Here is a 21,900-nt window from a genome sequence, read left to right as displayed (position 1 = left end):
TGGCGAAAAGCCGGTGTTTAGCCATCCCCTGATTAGACGCTTCATACAGAGATGTATGCAACCCTTGTCACACTCGTTCCCCCCCAACTCGGACCTGGCATTGGATCTGCGCTGTCTCACAGGTGAGCCCTTTAAAACAGGTGTCTGTCAAAACGGCGCTTCTGCTTGCCCTGACATCTGCTAAGTGTGTGGGGCAGCCGACTGCCCTGTCTGTGCACAAATAGCTGCCTTTTTATGAATGGCGATCTGAGTAAAGCATACGTTGAATCCTAACCTGGCTTTCATGCCGAAGAACATCAGGAGCTCCTATCGTTCAAGGGACGTGACACTTAACTCTTTCTACCCGCTACCGCACGCTAACGAGGAAGACAAACGTCTCCATTGCTCATGTCTTATCCGTGCTCTGGATACATATGTCTGACGCACAGCGGCAATGAGGAGCACAACTCAGCTGTTTGTTTCCTTCAGCGGGGTTACTATGGGAAAAACTTTGTCGAAACAGTGGCTTTCTAAGCGACGCTATCGCGGGTTTTTCCTGCCTAATGCTAGCAACCTTTAGGAACACATGGCTCAGTATCAAGGTCGCCCGATGGCATGATGGTTCAGAAACTGCCTCCCAAAAAGGCCCTTCAATCATATAGTATATACACCAAATCAGGTAGAAAACAGGAATTGTCCATGAACAATAAGAATACACTATATATATCAATAAAAAAGAAATAACAAACAAGAAGAGAAAATACATAAAAACACAACAGGGTTTGCTTATTATCCTCAATAGGTAGTCACAATTTACGGATTGACAGGATAGAATATGTGTACAATCTTGAACAAAAAGAACAAAAAATATATTTGGAATTATACATTTCTGAGGTGACGATTTTTCTATAAAAATAAATCAATTTCTATATACGTGTAGGAATCGAAACAGGGCCAATACACTTTGTAATAAAAGAGTTTGAACACTTTCTGTCCAGTATAGAGATCTCATTGGGGGCTCACGGTTCAAGTATCCTTATTGCAGTCGCTGCAGTTAGAGTTGTGAACAATACATTTAATAAGGTATTTCAAAAAGTATTCAATATATTCACAACCGTTCTCCCGTCCCATTGTCTTCTTGCAACTGAGTCAAGAGCTCCCTCTAAATAGCTTATGCTTACTAGCCATGCTTGCATTACAGTGGGGGGTATTATGGGGATGGTAGCTCAGGCGGTAGAGCTGGTGGTCTAGTGATCTAAAGGTTGCTGGTTGGATCCCAGGCTCCTCCTGCTAGCATGCTGTAGTGTCCTTGAGCAAGACACTTAACCCCTCATTGCTCCTGATGGCTGCGTCCGTTGGTGTTTGAACAACTGTAAGTCGCTTTGGATAAAAGCGTCTGCTAAATGACTAAATGTAAATGTACAGTAAGTGAGTTGGAGAAGGGCCTCACATTGGTCCTGCCTTGGGGGGCCTCCAAATCACTAAGATATGTGGCACTGCACTGCATATAATGCAGTGTGTATGTATGCCTGAATGGCCCTTGTGTGTGATTTGGGCTAAACCTGCTTTGTCTTAAACTTAAGCAAAAATGTCTCACGTTGAGAGGAAAGGGAGCCAGATATATAAAAATCCAAGGATCAGAAAGTTAAAAGACACTTAAATCTTATATTTCTTATATCAGTGAAATGGTTTGAGTGCTTCTATACCCAAATAATAATCTTCTTTAGAGAAGTAATCCACAAAGTGTTCTTGTTGTTCTGGCCGTTTGTTTGTGGTGTAACTTTAATTACCAAAAAGATGTGACAAATGTGTCAGAGTTTCTGCGCCAGTGGCCTTGGTTTGGTGACTTCCAATTATAATAACTCTCTGAGTCGGAACCTGTAGGCTCTTTATGGGCGCATATTTAATCCTGATCACGAGGGATTTTTTTTCTCTTGAGATGGGTGAGCTGATCTCACTGAGGCTAATGAATTAGTCGCAGTACATTAGACAAGGCAATTTAACTCTTGTTCACTTTTGGTAATTAATGAACTTACACTGGAACTTGTTTTGTTTATAGAACTGTTTGATGAATTTTGTATAGGAGTTGCATTTATCTTTTGCCCCTCACTCTGGCTAAAACAAATGCAAAGTAAATAATTATGATTAAAAACTCCCATGATAATAATAATCATAATAATGATATAATAATCTTGGCTTTGATATGTGTTACTCTTGAATAAAGTGCTTTTAATACATTTTTTCTTATATCTACTGTAGTTTGAGTCTTGGTTTTGGTGTAGCTCATGCCATTATGATGAATTATGTGACATTAAGCAGGTAATTATGGTGGTTTGAGGTGGAAGGAAGTCGCTCATCCGCCCCCTGGTGGTCATAGGTACTCAAAGAAAAACAAGAGTCCACATGGTTCCCCGCTTCAGGGAACAAATGGCACAGTAGTCTGTGTCAAGTATTTGTTGGTTTGTACAGTTTGTATTTGAACAGTGCAGCAGGCTTCTCTATCATTCTCTGTTTTTATTTTGCAGTGAGTATTTCTTTGCTGACCTGATGACTTTGGCGGAGATGGCGATCCAGCGTCATATTTTACCAGTTTTTCCTTCTGACTTATGTGTCAGAAATAACTATTGCTACTCTGTATTTTCTTAGGGCCTGATTAAAATCACACCAGCACGTCAACCTTAACTTACCTGAACTGAACTTAACAGTTTATTGCGTCTGTAAGGCTGACCCTCTGCACCCTGGGCCACAACAAAGGGTGTGAGTGCATTTTTTTGACTTTCTGTCCTAAGCTACTCTGGGGACCATAGGTCATTGACAAATACTCTTCATGTCTTTCAGTTTGGGGCAACTTTTTTTGAGGTCCCTCCAATGAGGTCCACTCCCAGCCGTCTCTTGTATTTGTATGTAGGAATAAACTATGACTCCCAAACAAACCACTTGCTTGAACCTTCTCCTCCAAAACAGACACACACAGACACACAGACACACAGACACACACACACACACACACACACACACACACACACACACACGCACACACACACAAAATCTATATACATACATTTATACATGACCAACTATGAGCTGTTTAGAGACTGCTGCTTGCTGCATTCTGTTGTTGTTGTTTTTGAACCCCCTTTACATCGTTATATCAATACCACTCCATGCTGCCGTCACCCTCTTGCAAATGTGCCGGAATCCCTTCTCATCATGGTTTATGATTAAAAATGACTTGAGCAGAACGAATGAATTCAGATGACTATTTTCATCTATGCCAGGTGATTTTTTTTCTGGCACCCACACAGAAACTCTATCTAATTGCCTCGGCTGCGTTTTCCCTCAGCCCTAGCCACTTCCATTACCTGCTTCCTGGGGGTTAAAGACTTTATATTGAGCCACTATCCCACTGTTCCCTCCAGATTGTCCAGATAAACACATTGGCGCAATTGAATTAGCCGTTTAATGAAGTGTTTTAAAAGAAAAGAAAAATAAATATATATATATATATATATATATATATATATATATATATATATATATATATATATATATATATATATATATTCGATTTTGGCCGACCAGCAGACCACAACAGTCTCTGAATAAGCAGAGTTTACTCTGTATGCAAATGACAGGAGGACCATCCCTCTTCTTTGATTAGAGCACTAAATCCAGATGGACATGTTTTGCCATCTGATGTGGCTCGCTAAATGAGTCCATGCACAGAGTGCTGTCTGTAGAAAGGAGAGGTTCCAAAATGAACTGTGTAGTATCTTGTATGTGGAAGGAGTAACTGCTGCTGGTCGTAGGGCTGTGTTACCGAGTAGAACATGTGAATGTATGCACCCTTCTACGGCCAGACGGTCGAAAGATTCCTCATTGAAATCACATCACATTGCATTTTGCAGATCACACATCTGATTGCACATGCTCAAGACACAGTGCGTCTCAAAATGAAATCCTGAAAATAAATGTGTAATATAGCGGCCTGTTCGAGTATAGAAACGTTATTTTGCGGTAGTCAGTTTTAAGATGTTAAAATCTTTCTGCATTAATCCCCATACCATGCACTCCTGGCTGTGATTACTCGACCAACCACTGTGACAGGGATTGCTTGGTAGTTTAGCTGTTTTGTAATTCTCCAACTTGCTGTACTTTCATACTATTCTGTTATATTGTAATGTATATGTATTATTTCATTTACTTCCTGGTTATTGTTTCTGTCTGATTTTAAGGAAGGTAGCACAATTGGAGACCCTACAGTGTCCATCCAGCTTCAGTGGGTGGATGGATGAATGTCTTTATTTCAGTCAAACATCCTTTATTCCTGCCTGCCACTATAATCTTGTGTATTTTAGTGTTTTTAACGGCACTTATGTGAGACATAGATTTCCTAACATTGATTTTATTTCATGAAATATAAAGACACCCACAACACCAACTTACAGTACTTGACAATTTCCTCCTCATCATTATACTCAGATTCCCAAGAGCAGATCAAAGTGATCCATTTACCCACGGGCAACACTCTCTGCTAAAAGAGTTGAAAGTGTTGGAATTGGATCCTGCAGCATTCTGTTTTAGGAGTGACTTTTACCCAGGTGTGGATGGCTTTAAAAGGCTGCCTCATCATGCACCATCAATGGATCATGGTGGAAAGTAAAAAAATAAAATAAAAAAATGCGAGCAAGAGAGTCATCTGAAGTGGACCAAAAAAAGAAAAAAAGAAAAATCAAACCTGGACTGTGAAAAATATATATTTTTTCATGTTCCCATCTATTTCCAGTTTAGGGCATGATAAGGGTACATCTCAGGAAAAAAAAAGATTTTCTTTTTTCAATTTCTACATGCATTATTTATTATTAACCCAAGCTTTATGTTTAAATGCTCATGCACGACTCACGTGCTGCTCACAACCGGACAACAGCACTTTCAAATTGGAAAAAAGGGGATAAAAACCAAGGAGATTGTGTTGTGCCCACCATGGTCCTTCCCCCTGGTGGATTTACTGTCTTTCCCTGCTTTGTTCCTGCTGGGCGAATCCTTTGCGCTTCCAGATCCCCTGGTCTTAGAAATGACAGGCCTATCACGCACTGTACTGCAATAATGTGTTATAAATATGCAGCTTCATGCCTACAGACAGACACTTGGGCTTGTGTGTGTGTGTGTGTGTGTGTGTGTGTGTTCACATCAGGTATGTGTGTGTGATGTGGATGATATGTGACAAAACACCTGCATAGAGGCAATTAGGTGTAGAGATTAGTTGCATAATAACAAAAACGCTGGGGTTTCATGACTTACTGAATGCCGAAATCAGATGAAAACGTGACAAATCGCTGTGCCACTATTACATAAATAAATAAAAATGTAAATTATCGTATTTTTAAAGAGATTTGACAGAAGACTGACCATGGGTAGGACTATTAGTAATAATAATAATGATAATAATAATAATAATGATAATAATAATAATAATAATAATAATAATAAAAACAATATTAATAATAGTCTTTATTTGTAGAGCACGTTTCATACACAGCATGCAACTCAAAGTGCTTCATCCATCCATCCACCTATAAAAACAACAAACACAACAAAAACAATAATAATAATGAAAGACAAAAAACAAACAACAAAAACGAATATAATAAAAACAAGTAAATATTATGGGCTCAATTGCGGTTTTGGTATTAATTTAGCACGATCAGTAGAAAAATCAGTAGAGATTACAAAAAACAGATATACGTACATACACAGGCCTATATTAAAAAAAAAAAAAAAAACACTTGCAGAATGACAAACAAGGCAGAAAGACATAATAAAACATGACATAGAAATGGCAATTAAAACAGAGACACCAGACCATTAACCATCTAAAGACACCTTGTTGCAAGTGTGCGTGTGTGTGTGTGTGTGCGTGCGTGCGTGCGTGCGTGCGTGCGTGCGTGTGTGTGTTTGGGAGACGGAGAGCCCCACGCACCGGACAGACGCGGTGTGTCTTTAAGTGTGATGCGAGGCGATGCGAGGAGGAGCCCCGCCGCACGCACCCCGGTGCACCGGGAGGCTGTTAGACTCACTTGGATTACCGGCTGGTGAGCTGTCACAGCGCGCACTGTAGTCTTTATTGAGCTCGTAAAAGTATCCGTGGTCGCGACGTCTGGGGGGGGAAAAAAAAAAACAAACAACCCCCCAAAAAAACAGCAGCATTTGTGGCACTTGGTTGATTTTATTGTGTCTTTTTATATCCGTGGATGAAAAAAAACAAAAAACTTTTCAATTGAGATATATAGGAGCCACCTTCGATGGAAGCGCAGTTTCCGAGATCGAAAGTCGAAGATCTGAGCATCCTTGACCCCTGAACGCGTCACCGTTGTTTTGAATCCGTGGAATTCGCTTCTTAATTCTAAGGTAAGTCAATTTAAAATCGCATTTTCGATGCGAAAGTGAAAGCTGTGATGAATATGTGAGCATATGAAATTATGAGAAATTATTTTCATTCTCCAATTTGCCCTGATGGGTGGATGGCTATTTCATTATAAGTGTAAAACACTGCATTTGGATGTACTTCAAATACAGAATTTCATAAGAATGCTTGGACAGCTGGGACTGGATACGCACAAAATATAAACCTGGCAACGTTTCAGATTGTGGACCGAGCCTAAACTAAAATATGTTGGATAATGCATTGGATAATTTTTCTTGAAGGGTAATTTTGCTTAAAGGGTAATTTGTATATTTCAATATGCAGGACATATTTAAGATGCAACCTCACAAATGGTTTTTTTTGCATTTTATCTATCTATGTATCTATGTATCTATTTATCTATTTATCTATCTATCTATCTATCTATCTATCTATCTATCTATCTATCTATCTATCTATCTATCTATCTATCTATCAAACTATCTAGTTATAGATGGTGATATTCTGAGTCTGTAGACAGACAGACAGAAAGATACATAGATAGACAGATAGATAGATAGATAGATAGATAGATAGATAGATAGATAGATAGATAGATAGATAGATAGATAGATAGATAGATAGATAGATAGATAGATAGATAGATAAATAGATAGATAGATAGATAGATAGATAAATCTATGCACTTATTGAGCACCCAATTACTGCTAGGGATGTAATGATATGAAGATATTTAAAATTGTGTCCAATATTTGAGCTTCTTTCTCAACCACCACACAAGATGAATGAATCCGTCTTTTGAAATCCGCTACAGAGCCTCAACTCGACTCCGATAGATTTAATCTTCAGTGGAACAAATCAATAAGGTTTTTTCAGCTGAAATTCGAATATATTCCTTGTACCGTATCGCACCTATGCATCTCAATGGAGCTTTTGCATATCCTCCTACACCTTTTGGTGTCAAGGAGGGCTGTGGATCTATCCTTCTCAGGTCATACAAATACAATCACACACACAAGCACAATATGCGAGCACACACACATTTACACGCACCAAGTAACACATTGGCGAAACCAAAAGCATAGATATGCATGTAAAAAAATAAACCATTCATCCATTTTCTTTAGTCCTCCTGCTCAGGGTCTGGTGTGTGTGTCTGTGCGTGTGTGTGACACTGTCCATCACAGGATCACACACATAGTACATTGATTCATATTCATATTCAGGGTTGTTTCTTAAGGGTTTACTTTATATTTACTTTATTGTTATAACACATACATACACATATGTATATGCAAACTCACACAAAAGTCTATGCGTAAAAGCCTTCAAGTTTCCCGTGATCTGGTGCAGATACAGCTTTAACGCAGGGCAGTTCCCCCAAATCTCTGCACCACAAACTGCACTGTTGTCTTTGTACGGGCTTCTCACTTCCACGCGCCACGTCCAATCAGGAGTGCCCTCACGCCCTGTGCCCTCATCCCCGTATTGATTGTATTCGCATATTCATTGGAAGGGATCGGAGCATTCCATCATGTACCCCCCCCCCCCAATCCCCTCCGAGTCGTGTCGGAAAAGAAATAATCCAGAGTCAGTCTCAGGCTGAGCCCCCAGCCTGAGACGCTGGAAACGGCCAGAAAGAGAGCTTGAGACCGACGTCCTCGTCTGGAAGATATCTAGGGGTAAATTAGGGGGTCCTCTTTTTGCGGGGGGATTGTGGCTTGTATCAGCCCAGTGGGTTTGATTGGAGGCGTACAAGGGTTTAGGAGGCTGAGGGGATCTGTCTGTATCAAGAGAGATTCAAGAGGTGTATTTGTCACATACATACAAGTACTCTCATACATGATTGACTGATCAGACGGACAGATTTTCGCCTCCGAGAAATGGGAGGCATAAAAATAATACCAAAATGTGGAGAGAACGACAGGGGACGGACAGAGAGCTGGAGCGTGCGATGAAAAAAGGGGAAAAGGGAGCGAAAGACACATCCGTGCAGACAGAGAGGTGACGGGCAGCGCTGTGGACACACGTCCGCCTGCTCTGTGAGTCGGAGAGATAACTTTGTTATTCATCATCCCACGCAAAGGGCCGCCAATCCCACCATCCATCCATCTATCTGTCCGTCCGTCCGTCCATTCGGAGATGGGTGAGCGAGTGAGCCGCAAATTTGCTCATGGTCTGGAGGGATGGCGGAGGGGATGAAAAGATTAAAAAGGCGATGGAAGTCGCAGGGTTTTAAAGGGACATCGCACGAGTGGTTCAAGGATGAAGCCTTTATGCTGCATTCACATGGAACATGGTAGACGGCAAACCGCAAATCATGTGTTAGTGGACAAGAGCATGCCGGCAGGCCGGCAGAGAATAATGGCAAAATGAGGAGAACATTGGCAAAAAGGTAAAATATTTTAACTTTTTGCCGTCTCCGTGACGGAATTGTTACACCGGATGTTACATAGCTACCTTACAGATATGGAGAAAGCGAGGAGCCGACTCTGCTGCGCATGTCTGCTGTGGCTGCGTAAGTTTTGCGCTACAGTGACGGAGCCGGTATAGGCCGTTTGCTCAGGAATATCGCACTCCATTGGCTTAGATAAGAACGTGGATTGATATAAAAGTCGTTTTTTTCTATCTATCAATTGCACGGAGGCTGTTTGGTGCTTGTAGCGAGGAAGTAGTTGGAAGATCTGGACAAAGTGGTCTCGCATGGTCTGGTTGGTCCGGTGATAAAGTTGCAGCTCCAGGTTAGTACTTGTATAATAATATAATTAAATATGAATAATTAATAATAAAATAACGGCTTCCATAATAATGCGAAATAGTGCGTAGTCAAACCTGCTTGGAGATTAATATGATGCTTTATATAATGACAATATGTTTTGGAGGGAATTGAACATTCATTTAAGTTTGTAATAAAATATTAATTGTAAGCTGCATTTTATAGCTACATGCATTACTAAAATCCTTATATATAATGACTGACATAAAATAATTTACTTTAATGTATTTTATTGCAGTCTTTGTACATCACCATAGCAACATATCTTCGTGCTTGTTTTGTTTTCCCGTTTTGTTTCTCCCCGTCACTCCCTCCGCGCTGTTCAGAACGTGCCGCCATGCCGTTCCCGTCTGCCGTGTCCCATGTGAACGTTAGCTGTGTTTCAATGTCAGAGGAACTAATAAATGTCTTTTAGTCCGAATGAATGGAATACATGAGGTGGACGTAGATTGTGTCTGTCCAACACACACACACACACACACACACACACACACACACACACACACACACACACACACACACACACAATGAGTTATTGTTATTGTTCAGTAATAATCAAGTTAATGGTCCATGTTTTATTCATTGCCGTAAAAGCCGCTGGTGCTCTCCATCCGTGCAGCGTAGTCAACATGTCAATAAACAAGACGGCGGATAATTTAATCCGCTAAGGCTAATGTGCTGTGTGGTTCTACCCACTGTCTACTTACCACTGTCTAAAGAGCCTGGAATACTTCTATTTTAGAGGATAATGACCCAAGTTGTCAATGTCCTCACACACCTCCCAATCTGATCCTGCGTTTTTCCCATGTGCCAGCTGGATGATTGGACACAATTTTTCTGTCACGCAATTAACTACACAGCACAGGCTGTTCCGCAAAAACCTTGTAAAAGGACTACGCGAGCCAAGCTAACCATTTCGAGAAATCAGACCGGACCATTTAGGACCAACGGCGAGGTTTTCGGAGTTCCCATGCTCGCAGGCCATACATCACGCTAAGACAGGTCCAAGGGCGGAGCTTGACCATTTCCATTACCAAACTGTATCCGGCTTTGTTGCCAACGCCAGGGGTCATGACTACTTTTTTTTTTTTGTCCACGCCGCCGTGGACTGACAGCGGCTCAGGGCTGTCACGTTTTGCGAGGGTCCAAGTAATGTGCAAAGGCGTTTTTCATCGACCGGCAGGCAACACCGAAGTCGGCTCAGTCAGAAAATGTTGCTCGCGTTGGGCTGGTGGTAGAATGTGATTATGGCTAAGTGTTGCAATATGTGTGCTGTGGCTGCAGCCATTCAGCAAAACCTTGTTCATCTATCCTTCGTGCTGCACAGCGCTGCCCGGGACACACTTCTGATCTCCACTTGGCCGAAGAGAAAGCTCTTGTTGGTCATTTTTTCCACTGAAGACTACAAAGAGGAAGCTGTTGTTGTGACATTTAATTCACAGTGACCGCGGCCAGTTGGCTCCACCCCCTCCAACGGAGCCAGGTAGAGCGATGAACGCATCTCGGTTTCCTTGATTCAAACCTTTCGTGCCGCGTCACGCACACATACAGTCGAGGGCACGCAGCAAATGATTGCCGGCTCTTCCAAATAATGGAAATCATTGGCAGAGCGTCCTCAAAAAACGGAGAACATCAATGTGAAGGGAAGACAACAACCTATCGTTTCCCCCCCGTCGTTCTGGACACAGGGAAGCCTGGGAAACGGATACTGCGTATCAGTAGGTGGTGCTAGAATAGAGTAAAAGTGAAGTTGATACGGCGGAGAAGAGAGTGAGAAGGCAACAGGGACAGATAACAAGCTCACGCTGTTTACCTGTGCGCGCGGAGAGAGCGAGCGACACAAAGAGAGAGACGTGAAGGCGACAGCTGTTATGTCACTCAGTCATCGCACCTCCGAAGTGGTGATATTTGGGGTGGTTGGGTTTTTTTTTTTTTTTTATCTCTCCACAACCCCGCTGTAGATTTCCATTATTTTTCCATTTCCCACCTCTCACCCGGCGCCTGCTTTTCAATCTTTTAGCATGTTCGCGGGCCTTGTCCACGTGAACAACCAGTAATGGCTTTTGTGTCGCGTCCCCCCCACCGTGCCCCCTGACCCCCCGCGCACACACGGCCAATTTGTAGCGCCGCCACTCACACGCCCGAAACGTGCTCCCTCGCTTCCGAGATCGATCCAGCGCTCCCTACCTCAAATCCGGGACGTTGGTTAGTGGACGCCAAAGGGCGTGCGCCTCCATACCTCCCCTCCTTCCCCCCTCGCATTTCGTGCGCTGGGAGGGCGGCTCGGCCACACCGACACCCGGAGAAAATAAATGAACTTATCTGGATTTATCGGCCATTAAAACGGCTGAGAGGTCGGGACATGTTGCCGCCTTCGGTAAAAAAGGGAAAAATGTGTCGCTTTTCCGTCCCAAGTGGCCCATTTAAGCCCCCTGCTGAATCATCATCTTAGTGCCTATTTTGACAGAAAGGCTTCTCCATTTCCGCAAAACGCAAGACAGATGGCGGTGGGACTCTTTATCACCCTAAATCGTAAAGTTTTCTTGTGAAATGTTGACTTGACCATTACACGAAACTGAAATGAGTCAAGTCATTAAGTTAAATGTGGAAGAGTGGAATATATGGGGGGGCTCGGTGTCCATTAGACGAAACAAAAAGAAAAAAAAAAACACGTGGAGTGATTGAAAAGCAACATAGGCTCCGTTCTGGAATAACGCTCGTATTTTCCTCGGGTCGCGGAATAAGGAAATTGGTTACTCCAATTACTCTGGACTCGCTCTCTTTCTCTCACTCTCGCTTCAAACCCAATATATATGTAATCAAACCGCCTTTTGCCCCCCCCCCCCACCTATTTTAATTCACTTCATCTGCTACCGAGCTGCCATTCATGTGCAAACTAGAAAGTGAAGTTTCACACAGCATGGCTTCTGCTTTGGCTAATGTATTCATAGATTCTTCTGTCTTTTTCTCGTCTTTAACGGCGGACATGCACCCAGGTACTACCGACACTGTCCAGAATCTTTCCGCCTGATTACATTTTCTTTGTGTATTTCTGCTGTCCTCTCTCTCTCTCTCTCTCTCTCTCCCTCTCTCGCTCTCTCTTTTCCACGTCATCCTCTGTCATTCACATTTAATTGCGCTCCAAGTTTGTTACTTTTACGGCCACTTTCTCCCACTGTCTATCTCTCCCCGCTCCCCTTCTTCCCATGTTACTCTCTCGCTCTCGCTCTCCCAGCCATATTCCACTCGCCTCCCCTCCCAGTTGCACTTTGTTGCTTGTTGCGCTCTTAATTGCTGTCATTGATTGTGAAACCTTTATAGATGACTTCAAGATATGAAAGCATCGTGTAGACATGTGTCGTTTTTTTTTTTTCTTTTTTCGTTTTGTTTTTTTACACACACTGGATTTTTAAAGAAATGGTTCTCTGCTAAAGTATTTGTAGCCTTTTAAATGCAGTAACGCCCTTTCATATTTGTACAGGCAAATATTTGAGGTGTGTAGTGAAACAGGGAAAACAGAGTCACACAATTCGGGAGGTCACCCGTTTGGATGTAACACCGCAAACTACACTTTTGGCACAGCAATCAACATAGCACCAACAAACGGCAAATTAGAAATAAAAAAAAAAAAAAAAGAGAGATATATTTTAAATCATCTCTTGAATTTGCCGAGTCAGGCTGCATGTTAGTTTTGCCTGAAATATGGAGATTTGGCTTTTGATTTGACTGACCCAGATTGTGGATTTGTCCCCCATTTCTCCTGATGGGAGCCGATCGTCCAGTATGGAGGAATACCCAAGCTGCTCCTTTAAGAACCCAGGTCTCCAGATGTTTTTCTCCGGATATGCCCGTCCTTTCATGGGAACATTTATAACTAAATTCAGTTTGTGTGACAGGTGCAGCGGAAAGGTCGGTGGGTTCACATAAAACCACCATTTTGAGTCCATTGAGCCGGCAGGTGGGCCTTGATAAATTCAGCTCTGACCATAACAGTGACATCGACCCAGCAATTTCTTCACGACTCCCAAGTAAAAAAAAAAACAATAAAAGAAAAAAATAATAAATAAAAAATATTTATATAAAAAGTGAGAAAAGTGTGGAGGGGAATATAGAACGGTTAACTTCTCCCCTTCAATTCCCCTTTAATCCAGCCAGCTGTTTAGCACAGTCTTACTTTTGAGTTTATGAGGAATGACAGATCTTCTGTTATTAATTGCGATGGGGGGGAGTCGCTACTCGCTGTGAGACATCAGAAATTCAGACTTATGATGCCGTCCCCTCCTTCTATAGGATCCTGCTCTTTTTTATGAGTCCACTGATTAATTTCCCCTGCCACCCTCCTGCTCCTATTCCAACACCCCTCCTCCCTAATTTGGCTTACGGCTTTTCTGCTATTTTCCCCCCACATTTTGGCTCAGAAATGCTGTCTCTCGCCATGACTCACAGGGTGGGCCAGAAAAACAGGTATAATCGCCCCTATTAGGGTTTCCATGATTGATTGGCGGCTCGAGGGAAAAGATTTTGAGAACAGAGCCGATATGTTTCACTCTGTCATCTTCTTGGTTTCCCCTTTTTTGTTTCGCCTTGAACAAGGGCCTGTTATTTCTGGAGGGTTTGAAGATTTTTTAAAACATTTCTTGTAGCATCATTCCAAAATAGGTTCTTCACAGAAAGTTGAAAGATAATTACTGCTTCCTCATATGAATGGTGCCAGCACTTCAGTCGTGGAAGACGTAATGAGCCATTTCTATACTTAGGTAAAAGTATAGTACTGTTAAGTTAACTTATTAAAAGTAACAGTGTTATCCACTGCCCTGATATAAATCAATGAGCCCTTGCGCCAATCCTGATTAGAATTTATATTCATGATATTTATAAACATACTTTTGTGTTAGAAATGTCTTTTGTGGTGCTCACAGCTGTGATTGTCTCTCTGCAAGTTGGAAAACTAAAATTGCCAGACGCTGTGAGACAGCGTTCAGTTTAGGTTGAATTTCATTTAGCTGAACTAAAGGGAATAAAATAAAGCAACTGCGGTACATCCCGGAGCGGGGGACGCGCTTCGGGGGGTCGACTCCTTGGACCGGGCATGGGGGGGGGGGGACACGGGAAAGACAGTTTTACCGCCAGGACGTGGTCAGCGGGAGTCAGTTCAGAGGACTCCTTCTCTGAACTCCCAAACTCTGGCCCAGAGCTCCTCTCACAATAAAGGAAAATAACAACGAGACGGTCCCTCACACATAGTCTTCATCAACACTACAGCCCCGGCAGCCCCTTCTCCATCGTCTCTGGCAGGGGGCTGCCGGGGTGCCGAGAGGTCGCTGGGGGGAGGCTGTCAGGCTTAAGTCGGCAGGTGAGTGGGTCACTTGCAATCAACTGCCAGGTGTTTGCTATTCCCGGGAACGAAGCTGCTGGGAATGATAATATTGATTAGCAACGACTTTCGCCAACTGCACTCTACCTGCCAACACGGGCTGTGAAGGGTCCGGCTGTCCCTCACCGGCCCCTTGGGAGTGCTGAGGTTCTCCTGGCGCTCCACAGTTGGTTATATTTTTGTGTTAGAAAGGGTTAGGAATGCGGTGGAATAAAGGTCGAAAGTAAAGTGAAACAGTTGAGCTTGCAGGTGAAGACACTTTTCTGTCTGGGCTTTTTTTTCCAACGGTAAGGTTAAAAAAAAGACCTTAGATCCGTCTTTCATCCAAGCCTTTGTTTTGCACTACTGCGTCGTCTCCGGTGACATTGTCCAGTAACACTGAAGCGTAAAAGGAAACAGAAAATTTGTTGTTCATGGTGGCGTGCCGGTCCTCTCCTCACGACCAGCGAACAGCCACGCCAGTCCGGCGTTGAGCTCTTTGGAAGAGGCCACGGGGCGTTATTGGATGCCATGGCACTGCAGTCCAGCATAGCGGCTTGAAGGAGATGAACTAGAAAGCCATCTGCATCGTGCCTGGTGGCTTCTGTTCCCCCTTTCTGTTTCGTTTTATTACAAAGGTTTTTTTTTATCACTATTATTATTATTATTATTATTATTATTATTATTATTATTATTTACTATTACTCTATTTCCACTCCCTTCCTTCCTCTCTACTCTGTTTCTCTCTCTCTGTTCGTCTCTTTAAATTAAGAGTTTTTCTGTCTGGTTATGGTGTTAAAAGTCTCCAAAGCACTACTGTACTGGCATTATGTCCTGGGGGCTGCTTTACTGTACTAATTATTATTATTATTATTATTATTATTATTATTATTATTATTATGCCTCTTGGCTAAAGCCCAGTGTTAAAATAATTCTCAAAGTTTTTCCCATAGTCCTTTGCTTGCAGGTCAAAGCGGCATTAGTGGGAGTTGAATCAATGTCGGGCAAAGGGAAAGTCCTCAGGGAAACTTCAGCTGCAAATAAAACATTTGTTGTGATCCACATCCTCTATCCAGCTCTTTGCTGATTCGGGCTGGGTTTCATATAAATATACTGTATATGTTTACTGGTATTATAATACTTTAACTTTGAGCGAGCCAGCTTTTAAACAATGCATTTTTTTGACGCCTTTTTTAAAATCAGAAATACTGAGTTAAAGGATAGGTTTGCAGAAGCTGTGCTGCAGCTTCCCTCTGTGCTTTAATGCTGCTCAAATGCTGGGCTTCCCCCCAGAAGTCCTCTAAGGAAAGGACTGCTGGGATCCCAAATTACATCCGCACCAACCTAAGAGACTAGAAACAGGATGTTGCTCCGCTTCCTGCTGGCAAGCTGCTGTAGCCAACGTTATGCTCAGAATGTACTGTGGCAATTACAAAAAGTAAAACTACTTTTTGTAAATGAAATGTGGTATTATTTTTTGTTAAAAACATGCAAAAAAATACACTTTCACATGTGTGAAAAGTTAGAGTTAGTCTGCCGTTTTCGAAAAGAAAATTTAATGTATTTTCAAGGCTTAAGACTTTTGCCCGATTGGATTGCAATCAAGGTCCTGTACTGCTTAGGCATTTTTTAATAAAACAAAATACCTTTTAGAGCAATAAGTAAATTACAGTGCAAATGTACTCTTATTCTTATTTGTATACTGTAAAAAAAAAAATATAATAATCTTATGTTTTAATTTTAATCAGCTACTTATAGAAAGATCAACATATTTTGGGGATCATGTGGCTGCATGGAGCCGGATAGTGATTTGTAGGCCCCTTCGTCTGCCTTTCACTTAAATTTTAGTGCCAGATCGAGTCCTTAACATGAAGAAGATGTTGGTGGAGGAGAGAGTGGAGGGATCCTGAAAAGCAGTCATCCTGAAAGCACGCAGTGATAATTGAAAGCATGCAGCGAAGGAATCTGTGCCTGCCTTGAAAAAAGTATGCTTATCTTAAGGATGTGAGTTATGGTCAGCAGATTGAGCAGAAGAGAAACACCCCCATGACAACACCAGGTCTGCGATTAATCTGTCTGCCACTAGATCTTACGCCTTTTCACGCTCTGGACTGCTGTGACGTTTCCAAAAATATCCTATAGGACCCTACAGAAATTTTGAGTAAAATCGTAAAAACCTTTCGCATAGGATCATCATACCTATTGTATTGCTATAGAATTCCTATAGGATCCCATTGATCCTATAGAAATTCTATTGCAATTATTCTTTAGAATATTATAGGAAATACATACAAAAAATATTTCATAAAGGAGTCAGATAGGATTTTCAATGGCATTTCCTAGTATTCTTATAGGATCTTACAGGAAACTTAGAAAATTTGAAACTCAATGGAAAATTTGTGTTTTACCTATGTTAAGATCTAAATTAGTTCATATTTCTTTCATTTCTATTTCTTAAAAAAAAATCGTTTTGTTTTTTTTATGCCAAACATAGAGTCAAGCATTCGTATGACATTCTTATTTTATATATTAATATAATAATTAATATAATATTACTATGGGAAAGTTTCAAAACAAACCAATGACTAACAATTATTTGTTTGTTCGAACACATCGTAAATGCACGCTTCAATTTGCTCAACGCTTAACGTTTTACCGTCACAAGGACAAAGTAATAAACAAATAGTAACAGTGATCATCTTCGGGTCCATCACAACAGAGAATTCTTTTTTGAGTTTGATTAGTTTAATTGCCTCTGAGTTGTGTGTAAGGCAGACTGACGCTTTGGGAGCAAAAGTGCATGTGACGATGCCCAACCCTGATTGGTTAATCGTGGGGGCAATTTACCGGCTTCCAGGACGAGTCTTCCCGGGCTCAAAATGGTTGCCATGAGTACAGCGGAGATAATGGTCATGATACCAGGGAATGAGACCGAGAGAGGGGGAGATAAAGAGAGGGAGAGACAAATTGTGTGTGTGTGTGGGGGGGGGTTGAAGTGAGCGGCACGTTGTTGGACGCACGTGAGCTGCCAAATACCTTTGCCGGTCGCAGATAAGAACCTGCGCTGTGATAAACGGGCCCCGAGCCACACCGCTGAGCCGCCTCGGACCGAGGGCCCCGGAACCGACGGAGGAAAGCTATAAAACAGATACAGGCCCTTCTCCGGCTTTATCTTAGTGAGCTGGAAATGAAGCGGGGGAAAAGGCAGAGCAGCTGAAATGAGACGCGGGAGTTCGAGTCATGCCTGTATCACTCACTCGCTCGCTCGCTCACTCACTCACTCACGGCTATTTTTAGAGCTCTGAAGTCGAGCGAATGTCAGAGAACTTTGCTTTAAACTTTGTCATGAGGAGTGGTTTTGACAACTTGCTAACTGTCAAATGATGAGGGTTTTTTTTCACGATATGGAAGAAGTTTAATTCGATAATTCATTTGGGAATTCCCAGCCATCACATCTGCCTCTGGAATAGGAGCAATTATAATTAAAAACAATTTAATTCAAAGCAAAACAAATAGAATGGCTTGGAGGAGTTGCAGGAGCACTTGTAGCAGCGGTAGAAGCAATAATGAACAGTATTATTGACAGCAATCGAGACAATTTGGTCGGGGAGTTAGTGTGGTAACGTGGGAACAAGGAATAGGCTCCTTAAAGAAGACAAGCGACGTCGATGCGCCTGCAGCATTCTGCAGCGATCGATCACGAATCCCTCCTGCGGCCGCGATGCCAGTTCAATGTGACGTGAGGTGCGTGGCACGACCAGTCACGGCCTCGGAGCAGATCACGTCTCTAATTTACATAACGCTCCGCGGCTCCCAGGAGACACATTTGTGCCGCGGTGGCAAGAGGAGAAAAGACGGCACTGTTCTGAGAGTTCACCGCCACGGAGATACACCAACCCAAACGATGGGGTCGAGATTGAAACTCCCCATCATTGTAAAATATCACACTCAAGGCAGGTTATCGTCAAATACGTTTGGTTGTAAAGCGAGTGAGAATTTCCGCCTTTCAGGTCCTTCGTGATGTAATTAGATCCATTATTCAGGGACAATAAAACTTGGGGGCGCTCTCGCTGCCGATGTCCTGTTAATGACTTTGGAAGCTCTTCAATGCAAGCAGTGTTTCAGACCGCTTATCTACTGGAGCCTGCCAGTCCAGCTCTGCTCCAACTAGGAGAAATGGCTCGGAATTGATTTATTTAGTCAATCCTTTTAACATTCTTTTAATATACCTATTTATTTATTTGTTTATTTCCAGGCGTTAACATTGTTATGACACATATATATATAAACACACGGTATACATATATTGCCAGGTGTTTACATTACTCTACTTACATCTCTGCGAGAGACGCTCTCTCCCCAGATAGACAGGCTCTTATTCACTGTAGTGCTAGCTTTGTCCCGCCTGAGCAATGTGTGGGAATGTCAGATTTTGCTATATTTCTATTTCTATTTCTGTTTCTATTTCTATGCCATATTTCTAAGTTTGAAGAATTCTTCAATCAAATTGCCCACACATTTATTCACTAAGTATGCCAACCTGCGAGTTTCCCTTTAAATTGATAGAGTTATGTGTTACAGCAGCTCACGCCAAAACAATAGGCAATAATTGAAAGGAAAAAAAGAAAAGGCAATATACAAGAAAGCTACAAACCAAACGAAAATATAAAAATGCTAAAAAATTGAAAACATTGGATTGGAAATTCACAAAAATATAAATAAAAATGTGATTGTGGTGTGGGGGTGGTGTGGTTTAAGCAGCCACACCTGTCTTGGGTCTAGGTTATTGGGCCTGGGCTCAGGGGTAGCTGTACGGCAGTTGCTCATCAGTGCAATCAACAAGCACAGGTTAAATCACCCATCCCCCCGCACACACAGAAGGAGCGCCTTGTCACGACATGTTTCCAACTGCTCAGGGCTTCATCCTTCTTGCCCACTCTCTACAATAAACTGGTACGTTTCAACACCCTCGCCTGTGTCTCTGTTACTCCTTTTCCACCAACGCAAACCTGGTTCTGGGCTGGTGCGTTGTTTTTGTTTTTTTTCTTAGCACCTGCCCCTATTAACTGTCTCTGCCCGGGCCTGATCGACATCCATGTTTAAAATAACAATTTGGAGAGTTAATGGCATTGTGCATTGCATCGTTTTCAGACTTTGAGAGTTCTGTTATTAAGTTTTTATTGTTAAGTATACATTTTAAATGTAGTATTCAAGTGTTGTTCAGAGTTAAACTGTTCAGAATCATTTCTGTTTAGGTTGTGTTTATGTTGTTAGTGTTTTGGGGAATTAAATACTGAAACTGTGATGGACATTGCCGTTCATTTTCATACTGAGTAAGTTTTCGTTCCTCGGTTTGGTTGGCCAATAAAGAGTCTCTTAAAGCAAACTTTGTCTAACTTCACAAATCACCACAAAACATACAGAGACAGTGAGAGATCCCAGAGATATAGAAATGATGTCGGCTATAACGCAAGTAACGACATCATTGATTCATTAGTAACTGTAATGTGATTACTGAATTTAGGTTCTATCTATCTATCTATCTATCTATCTATCTATCTATCTATCTATCTATCTATCTATCTATCTATCTATCTATCTATCTATCTATCTATCTATCTATCTATCTATCTATCTATCTATCTATCTATCTATCTATCTATCTATCTGTGTGAAGACATTCTGGAAATCAATTTACAGAAAAACAACAACTCAGGGTGTTGAGAGGTAAATAGAAGTTGTGTTAGTGCACACAACTCTACCTTTCTCCCACTCTATATCTCTCTATCTACCCGTCGCTTTCAATCCTTGCAAACACAACCATGCAAAACAGAGGTACGGGAATACAGTGTGGGATTTAGGCAGGTACCAGTGACAGGGTAATGGGAGATTTAAGCAGGTAGTGGTACACCGCAACACTGGCACATACACACACACACACACAAACACACACACTGATAACACCACTCCTCTGCCTCTTGTCGCCACCTGCCTCAGCATTGTCATCACACTCTCTTTACGAGTGTCATGGTGATGTCTCGTTGCCCCGGCTCACGCTCAGAAGAAGGCTTCGAGGTTTAATTTGAATTGGAAGAACATTTTTTGAAGATTTTTTTTTTTGTGTACTGCATGTGCTGGCTTTTTTGTATTGCACTGGCATTTCATGTTTTTTGGGGTATTCAGATTGGTGGATTTTAACTGGGTGCTTTGCATAATGCATTGATGTTCTGCAGGACGACAGTGTGACTCAGACTGTGACGTCGATAATATAATGACGCAGTTTGTGTGTGTGTGTGTGTGTGTGTGCGTGTGTGTGTGTGTGTGTGTTAATGAGATTTGCAAAAAAAAATCTTGGAAGTTCACTTGGGTAGCTCTGCAGCTTTTGTGTTGAGGATTCGGGAGAGAACAATTTATGGGAAGGTTCTCTGCATGGATTTCTAGGAATTATGCAGAGAACAAGCACAGCATTTTCCAACAGAGAAAGATGGTATATAGCTACTAAAGTGTGTGTGTGCGTGTGTGTGTGTGCGTGTGTGTGTGTGCGTGTTAAGGCATGTGTCAAGGTGTATTTATATGTGTGCCTCCCTCCGTCGTTCTGCCGTTATTGGATCGCTCCAGATCAACATGCACACCGAGTCCCAGCTGATTTGACTGTGTAATGTGTGTGTAATGTGTGTGTGTGTGTGTGTGTGTGTGTGTGTGTGTGTGTGTGTGTGTGTGTGTGTGTGTGTGTGTGTGTGTGTGTGTGTGTGATATGTGCTTTCGCAGCTATTTCTGTACTCCTTTCCACCTCCCAGCAGATGTTTAGTGACATTCACTCTGTGTTTTATCCCAGAGCTATTTAGCCGTTTCGTTCCGCTCCGTCTTCGGCCATCCTCCTTTCAGCCTTTTCGGCCCCCTCCTTGTTTGAGATCAACCCCCCCCCCCCAAGGCCATGGACCAGGCCACGTATTTGAGGGAGGTTTTCTTTTCCTTTCCCATTCCCCTGACTGTGTCTACCCTTTCGCATCGAGTCGAAGTCTCGGGCTGAGGTAACGCCATATGTCATTTGCCATATGTCATTTGCCATCTGTCCTCCGCCATGTCTCTCTGCTTTGGGGGAAAGAAAGAAATAAAAATAAAAAAAGAGACTTAACAAATGTCACCGGTTGCTTGACAACTGAGACGTGCGCTCGCGGTGGAGAGTCAGGCAGAAGCAGAGGGGGTAAAGGTTGCCAGATGAAATCGGACTTTGATCCCGTCCCCAAAAATAGTCCTTTCTTCAAAATGTAGATAGTGTGTAAGGACCGCGGTGTCGCCCACCCCCCTTACAGATACAGACGAGAAGCGAGAGAGTCGCGAGACCTGGAATAATCAGCTCGGAAAAAA

General features: G+C 42.3%; 1 long non-coding RNA gene across 1 annotated transcript in view; it reads left to right on the top strand.

Moving 5' to 3' along the window:
• The first annotated feature begins 6,288 nt into the window (after positions 1-6,288).
• Positions 6,289-21,900, top strand: part of LOC307232743 — a 29,859-nt gene continuing 14,247 nt past the window's right edge. The window contains exon 1 of the long non-coding RNA XR_013844246.1: positions 6,289-6,387. This is a non-coding gene — a long non-coding RNA (uncharacterized lncRNA). The remainder of the gene's footprint in view (positions 6,388-21,900) is intronic.

Source organism: Zeus faber, assembly GCF_960531495.2.
Source record: "Zeus faber genome assembly, chromosome: 1".
Classification (NCBI taxonomy): Eukaryota; Metazoa; Chordata; class Actinopteri; order Zeiformes; family Zeidae; genus Zeus; species Zeus faber.
This window is presented reverse-complemented; position numbering and strand designations above follow the sequence as displayed.